An 8,807-nucleotide genomic window follows, 5' to 3' on the forward strand; every position below is an offset into this window, starting at 1 on the left:
AATCTTGGGGGTTTATCCCTATGAAAGTTATTCCTGCAAAGGATAGGCTAAGCCTACTTAAAATTGTGCTTAAGAGTCACCACCAGAGAACCTCTTTTGTTGCTCAGATGTGTCCTCTAACTCTAAGCCAACTCAGTAGGTGAACTCACTACCTTCCTCCCTACATGGGACATGACTCCCAGGGCTTCTGGCATGAGCTGGAACCTGGCATCAAGAGATTGAGAAAGGCTTCTTGATCAAAAGGGGGAAGAGAAAAATGAGACAAACTAAAGTTCAAGTGGCTGAGAGATTTCAAACAGTCAAGAGGTTATTCTGGAGGTTATTCTTATGCATTATGTAGATACATCTTTTTAGTTTTTAGTGTACTACAATAGCTAGAAGGAAATACCTAAAACTGTTGAACTGTATTCCAGTAGCCTTGATTCTTGAAGATGATTGTATAATGTTATAGCTTTTACAATGTGAACGTGTGATTGTGAAAACCTTGTGTCTGATGCTCCCTTTATCCAGGGCATTGACAGATGAGCAAAAAAATAAGGACAACGAATAAATAAATAATAGGGGGGTGGGTAAGTGGTAAAAAATATTGGGTAGATTGCAATACTAGTGGTCAATGAGAGGAGGGTTTAGGGGTATAAGATGTATAGTTTTTTAATTTCTTTTTCTGGAGTGATGCAGATTCCCAGAGATGAGTCTGGCCCTGGCATTGTGGGATCAACAATGTTATTCTGATCAAAAAGGGGGAAAGAAGTGAAATAAATAAGGGATCAGTGTCCGAGAGAGCTCAGATAGAGTTGAAAGGCTACTCTGGAGGTCACTTTTATGCTAGCTTCAGTTAGGCATTACTACCTATCACAACTTGCTAAACTTCAACCAAAACCAATCCTGCCAATCCTAGAGAATACATAGGGCGTTATATAAGATTCTAAAAGTTTCCATGCACTAGAGTAACTTTCCAGAAACTTACAACTTCCAGATGAGTCACTGGACCAGATAAGTCCTGAAATGCTGAGGAGCCATTCTCTCCAGAACATCAACCAGTTCCATCTCCCTATCCCATATTGTTGATAGCCCCTTCCAACATGAAATAGTTAGAATGGGCATATCCAAAATACCTCTAAAGAATGTGGGAAAGATCAAATTGATGGTGGAGTCATACAGAGAAGGTAGGGTTTAACAGGTGAGTATGAATCCTGAATCATTATATTGATATTTCTTTTAGTCTCCAGTACCTTAGAACAACCAGAAGTAAAAACTTAAAATGATGGAATTGTAACCCATACTAAACTCTGAAATCTGTTCTACAACTAATTGTTGTGCTGTGCTTTGAATGTTATTGCTTTTTTGTATATAGTTGTTATTTTTTCACAAAAAAGAAAAAAAGATTTCTTCTAGCCTCCAGTGTTTTGGAGTAGCTAGAAGGAAAAATCTGAAATAGCAGAATTGCAACCCATGACAAATTCTGAAATCTGTTCTGTATCTACTTACTGAAATGTTACTTGAAAATCATTGCTTTTTTTCTTTTCTTTGTATGCATCTTATATTTAACAATAAATAACATTTAATAAAACAAACAAAACAAAACAAAATGATCATGGTGATGAATACACAACTATGAGATGATATTATGAACCACTGATTATATGTTTTGGTTGGACTGGATGGTGTGTGAAGACATATAAAAAAGAAACAAAACAATAAAAAAAGATGGGCTGATGGCAGACATAGGAATAACAGAGGAAGAATGAGGGACTTATGAGCTAATAAATAGGATTTAAGAGATGTTCAGAGGAAATGGTAGCAAGCATGTTGATCAAACCGTATGGTCAACTTCACAATAAATAATCCTCCACTTTATTGCCTGTTACTGCAGAAGTATTGGGGAGACGGATACAGACTAAAAACCAGGAAATAAGTTCAAAGACAGCTGCTCAAATAGTAGCCCTGTTTTTTCCTAACTCTCCTGCAACTGTGTATCTTCTCCATCAACTTGCTGGTTAGATTCAGGTCTGCTCTATAGTAACAACTAATATGAAGATAAATCATGGGTAGGCAGAAGATTCTATCCACTTTAAGAAAAGAGTTACAGAGATGTGCATCTAGACTAAGTGCGAAAGGAAGAAAATTCATGATTTCTATGAAACTAGGGAATCTGAACTTTGATTCACTTGAAGATTTGTGGAGGTGGGGAAGGGCGGGGTGCATTCTGCTTGCTAAGAAACAGTGGCAACAGCTGTCTTATAGCTCAAAGCCTCTTGCTGACAACCTTAGACCTATTTAATAGTGAAGATAAAGTCTCAGAATTTCTTGCAGTAGGTTTTCACTGCTATAAGGCAGCTTTGTTCCTCTAGGGTAGAAATCCCTGAGACAGACAATTTCTCATGGGAAACCATTATATGAAACATTGACTAGCATTCAGACTTTTACTGGCTTAGTTTGGGTTTACAATGCTGATGAGGGTTACCCACTGAAGAATGAGAAACTAACCCAAAGAAATCTAAATTCTTGCAATTAGTCCCCACAGCACTGAAAAAGTCTCCTAGCTCTTTTCTAAAATAGCTGAAAATGTACGAGATGTTATCATGGAAACCAGGCAGCAAATGATTAAGACGAAAACAGGTTCCTTCAAAAATTCCCCTCTGTACAAGTCAAGTCTGAGTCAACTAAAGAATACAAATCCCATAACCCCAGCTGGAAAGTCATGGGGCTATGACTGCTGAATCAAGGAATCCCCAAAGCAGAAACAGATGGTATCAGTGGTGGTCATCTCGCCCCTGATAGAGGGCTTTGGATGGACTGAAAACATAGAAAGTTCATTTGGTCAAGCCACAAGCATCCTCCAAGCTTCTGAAAACTAAAGGTAAATGTGCTTTGCATATTGGCATGGAGACATGCTCTTTCTCCATGTTCCTAACCTTCCCTCCCCTGTATCTCAAATTCAGATGCTTTAAGGAAAAGGTATCAAAGGTGGGGCCAAAGACAAAGGTGGGGCAAAAGGGTTTGAAGGCCATACACCCATGCAATTATGTAGGTGAATGCTGGAGAAGAAAAGGACTCAGAATTTCATGAATCTCTTGAATACAGGTTCCCAAGACACCATCCTACTCCATTCTTTGGGGTAGTGGGTATCCAAATTGAGTTAATGGGATTTGGGCAGGTTTCACAGTGGGGAAAGCAGGCTAATTTGACCTGTGGGTGGGACTCTTTGGGTCAATTCAATGTACTATTGTTACGGATTCTACACCTGAAATTATAGGAGGACTTAATATATTTTAGGCTTATACTTCCCCATCCCATAGGTATCAGGGGAGATTCTGATGATAAGTTAGTATGTAGAGAAGTTCTAGTGTCTTTGGTGTTCTTGACCTCTTTATGCTATAAGATTGAGATTGATAATTTTGTGAATTGGAGCCTCTGGCAGAGGGAAGCAATCTCTACCCAGAGGCATCCCTTGGGGAATTTGGACTAGTCTCCCTGACATACATACTGGGAACATCCCTTTTGAAAAGGTGTATTAACTTGCTACTGGGCACTTGTCAAACCTGAATGCCTGATCTATAGAAACTTTGTGATTCTCTGACTCATTTTGGGTTGGGTCAACTTTGACTCAATGACAACAAGAGGGAAAAGGCCCAGCAAGCCTCGCTTGTCAAATAGAAATGATATATTAAGAATGCCATCCAACTTGGTCCCATCAGTTTCTTGCCATTACATGAAAAAAAGAGGACAGCTTTTTATTTACAGGAATTTATCTTTCACTCTGCCACCTGAAGCAAAGCCTCTGGCTCTAAGGGGTTCATTTCACTAAGATTCCCCTACACACCTAACCCTGGGTCACTTGATGGCTCAGCCAAGCTGCATCCTGATGGGGAGCACTAGGCAATTACAGCTGTTCAGCTCCAGGGCCAGCTACGCAGAATCAACAACAGACATGGTCATTCTGTTCAGTGGGTAGAACTCTAGGCTGATCTTAGAGTTCTGGCCAGTACTCCCCTTGTTTAATCTAGTCATATATATAATACATTTGCACTGCTGCCAATAGCCTAAGTCTTTGGTCTGCTACTTGGAAAACTACAGGTTGGCAGATTATAGACACCTCCCTTCAGGGCCATGAACTGTGGAAACAAACTGCATCGGTTAGCTTATTTAGAAGCCCATAGTAAACATTCATTTTTTGATGAGATCACCTGGAATGAAACTATTGATTGACCCTGCACCACCCAGATTGTCACCTTTACTGCCTGGATCCATCATGATATCAGACACGGTGACACATCCACCATCACAGACTGGACACAGAGTAAAGCATTCTATGTTTCTGATGCAGAGGTGAAGTTATAATCAAAGGGGTATATTGATTTTGTGGTGGTAGAGGAAGAACAACGACTCTGGTACCTATGGAGAGAATATTTCAGATCCCATGAGGTTCAGGGGAAAGAGCGATATCAGTCATCTTTACCTTTCAGAGCCACTCAAGGACAATTTCCTGGCAGGGCTTTCCAAAACTGTTGGAAGAGCTTTGAATGTAACTAACTACTGGGTTTGCCATCCCGAGCCACAAAGCTCTGACCATGATTTGATTGCAAATTCCCTTAACCTTACCAAGAAGCCTATTAGAAATAACAGCTAACACCCCTAGTCCTTGCCCCTTCCATATGAAACACCTATCAAGACCTCCAGATATGTCCTCACCCCCATTCCCATAGCCATCACTCTGTCATTCTGTCGGTGGATGAATGTGATTTGGCTGTTGACCTGGATTAACAGGACTGATGATCCTCCAAAATCAAGGACTAGACTCAATGATTTAAATGAAATTAGGACTCTCAAGGCCTGCCATTCAGCTGAGAGGCCACATTGGAAGCACTGTCAACCTGTGCACTCCACTCTCACCCCCCAAACCTATGTAGGTCCTTCATGAGGGTAGGACAATTGTTAACAATACTCCCCCATTCCCCCCACCACCACTGCTGATCCCCCACATGGGCATTTCTTGTGTGGAATCCAGGCATTAACTTGCCTACTCCTGAAAATATGGTGACTTGTACCTTAAGGTCATAAGGGACCTTCAGATGTTTAAGGAACCTGATCATGTAGTCCTCAGATGACAGCAGAGCTCTCTCCAAAAGGAGGCTACTCTTGGTCACTTTGGGGAGTTTCCCTGAAGGATAACTGACTTGTCATTTATGTGCACCCTGTGGGCAATTATCCCTTTGATAGGAGTCATTAAATTAGGAAAGGAGGAAAATGTTCATCTCAGACTTTAGTTCATGTTAGCAATGACACCACCGCTTCTACGAGAGGCAATCAGGTCAGTTCTATTCACAAGCCAGGACTGTTATAGATGATAGAATTGCCCAAGACTTCCTCCTTGGGATGGAGTATGTGCAATTACTAATACATCCTGCTTTACCTGGACTAATACCTAGGAAACAGTGTAAAAACTTAAGGAGAAAGTCTCCTGGTTTTCTAAAACAGACCCTGATGGTGTATGGGATTCATTCAGCTGGATGGGTCCAGGATCTTCAGGGCATGACTGAGGTCAATACTGCAGGTTGGCTTTGTCCTGCTACTTGGAGTCTTGTCAATAGTAGCCTTAACCGAACGCTCTATGAGACAATGTTGCATGAATTGTCTAAATTGATCCCAGCCTCTGCTGATTGAATTAATCAGAGAAGCTGGCCAAGTGATGTGATGTACTCATGGGAAAATTCACCAGAAGCCAAGACAATGTAAAAGCCAGGGGTTGGTATCGTTAGGAGAGACGTCTCCATGGGTCTCTCACATTTCTGCATGTCTTGTGAGCAGAGACCCTGCCTGTCTTTGTTTCAGACTATATTTTCAAGCTTGTTTGTCTAGTGAACAACCTTGGAAGATATTTGAGATAGCGTCTCCCTCTGGAGTAAGAGATGGGCTTGTTTACTGCCCACTATAGAAGATCTAGGTTCCCGAAGCTTAAGGTTCCAATGCACTGTGTGCACAGGAGACATCTGTCTCTCTTCCCATCATCCTGTGGGAATTGGGGCTTAGGGCACTGATATAAAATTTGGTGATACTCTGGCTAATGCTATCCTTATGAAAAATAAACTGCCTTTCTTTCTGACCCAGAAGTCTTGTATCTTCTGCCAAGAATTTAGGAAATTATGGCAGGCTAAGTTGTTAGCTTGCAAGTAGGTTAAAACCTTAGATCTTTCATAATTCATGACAGAGGTCTGCAGGTTAAGAGTCATAAGAGAGGAAAAGAAGTAGCTGGACATAAGATCAATGGAAGAGTTTATTTATGTGTTATCCAAAGGGGGATATATAAGCATATTTAAATACTATTTGCAATAGCATCATTGTTTATAATAGCAAAAATCTGAAAACCATCTGATTGTCCATAGAGATAGGATGGATAAATAAGTTGTGGCATAGTCAGCCAATGGGATATAAAGTAGCAGTTAAAGTAAAAAACCACAGTTACATGTCTAGAAATGGATATACTGAATGGAAAGGAACAAAAGAGGGGGAAGTCAATGACAATTCTATCATTCATAACAACTTGCCAGAGAATTGCGTTGACTTGAATACCTGAATAAGGAGCAGCAGAAGAAATTACAGAGAAAATACAGTGTGAGTCTGTTTTTATAAAGTTCAAAACCAGGAGAAAGTATATAACCTATCATTTAGGGATATATACAGAAGAGACAAAACTAAAAAAATGATTAACTCAAAATTCAAGACAATGGTTATCAGGTGTGAGGGAAGCAATTCAGGAGGAGCATATATAGATAGCTTTTGAAGCATGGTAATCTTTTATTTGGGGGGCCCGGATGATGGGTACGTATGTGCTTGTTTCATTATTTTTAAGTTGTGCATACATATTTTCATATACGTTTAAAATATATGCTACATTTCATAATTTTTAAAAAGGTGTTAATGGAAAGGAACCAAAAGAGAAAAAGAGATAAGAATCAAGAGAAGTTTCTTTCTCGAACTGAGAAAAAAAGGTGACCAGGCAGTTTTGAGAGTCCACTTGTATTTGGATTCCCAAGAACTTGTGGAGGCACCAACCTGTGTGGTTGAGTGAAATTGGTCTTTTTCATCCCATTTTCCCCTTTTAAGCCCTTTTTTATTCTTGAAGTTTCCACCCCCTCACCAAATCCAGGTGCTCATTTTCAAAATCCTTAGCTTGGAAGACCCTTTATCCTTAGGTGCCAAGATACCACATTACCTCTGCTAGGTTTTCTTCTGCTGCAGTGATTAGAGGTGTATTCCCAGTCTTTGGGTGCTGAAAGTCAAGGTTTCCAAGGATGGAATGGACTTGAGTAATATGGTCACAGATGAGTTCCACATCACCGCTTGAAACTACCTCCAGGAAATCATGAATCAGTTTATTTTTATTCATCTTTCCAATTCCATGTAATTGCCTTCAAGAGAAAAGAAAGAATTTAATTATATGAAAGCCAACAAAGCAGTGGGTGGTTCATATGTTACATTCTGTCTTTACTGTCACCTATTTCCTTTGATGTGTAAAAATATGATCATTTTAAAGACAATTTTGCAAAAAGGGGAAATTGAACAATCCCACCAGTCCTTGTTCTTTGCACACATATTTTAAGTTAGTACCAATAATAATTTTACCATTACTTTGGAAGATCTTCTGTGGTGCAAGAGAAGAAAGGATGCGTCAATACCAGAATATAAAGAGCTCAGACTTTGAAACTTGACAGAACCTCGGTTTAAATCCCTTCTCCACAGCTTATCAACTATGTGATCTTGGGAAAGTTGCATAACTTTCCTGAACATCATTTTCTTACATCTAAATTGGAAAGGATTATCCCCTCTTCTAAATGTTTGTAAGGATCTGACATGCTGTATGCAAAGCGTTACATTCTAAAGGGGAGAAACTTTTATAGGATTTTATTTTCTTTAGTGATGCTTATTCAGTTCCCTATAATTATTTCTTTGATGGAAGTCCTATTTTCCAGCAATACTGTAAACTTCTCAATAGCAGGGACATGCTATGCCTTATACTTTTGAATCCTCCATAATTCCAACCCAGTGTGAGTCATTGAGAAGCATCATGGGCATAGATCATAGATTTTCCAGGAAAATCCTTATAATAAAGCTCCCATTTCATTTCCTTGAACCATTGAGATGTCTCTTAAACTTGTAATTTTTAGAGTCACCAAACTATCTCCCCTACAGAGGCTCTTGCTGCTGGAAACAGCACAAAATCCTTTGTTAGACCAAGTATTTCAACTTCTATTTCTGAAACTGTGGCTAGTGTATGTAGGCACACACTATTTCATTGAATGGCAAATTATTTTCCACAACCCAGAAGTTGGATGAAAGCAAAAGAACATAAGATTCATTTCATGGTACAACTTCATGGAGAAAAGTTCAGGAAAATAAACAAGTCTAGAATTGGTCTTCAAAGTTCTAAACATACAGATGCCTTCAGACTTCATGGGCTAGACTACATAGAGCCTCTTTCTCAAAAAAGAACATTTCTCTCACCCTAGAAATAGTAATGTCTGTTGAATTCATTTAGGAAGATACTATATACCCTTCAGCAACTTTCATTTACCTGGAACATAGCATAAAATGGTGTAGTAGTTAGGTTCAGGTGTTAACTTGGCTAAGTGATGTTGCCCAGTTGTTCTGTTATTGTTGACTTAAATCATCACTATCTGAAATCCATCTATGGTTGATTACATCTGTGATCAGCTAAGGGAAGTGCTTTCTGCATTGAATGACATTTAACTTAATTAGCTGTAGGCTTAAAAGAGAGATGTCAGAAGAGAGTTCAGCAGCTCAAACCC

The sequence above is a fragment of the Tamandua tetradactyla genome, chromosome 3 (assembly GCF_023851605.1).
Source record: "Tamandua tetradactyla isolate mTamTet1 chromosome 3, mTamTet1.pri, whole genome shotgun sequence".
Classification (NCBI taxonomy): domain Eukaryota; kingdom Metazoa; phylum Chordata; class Mammalia; order Pilosa; family Myrmecophagidae; genus Tamandua; species Tamandua tetradactyla.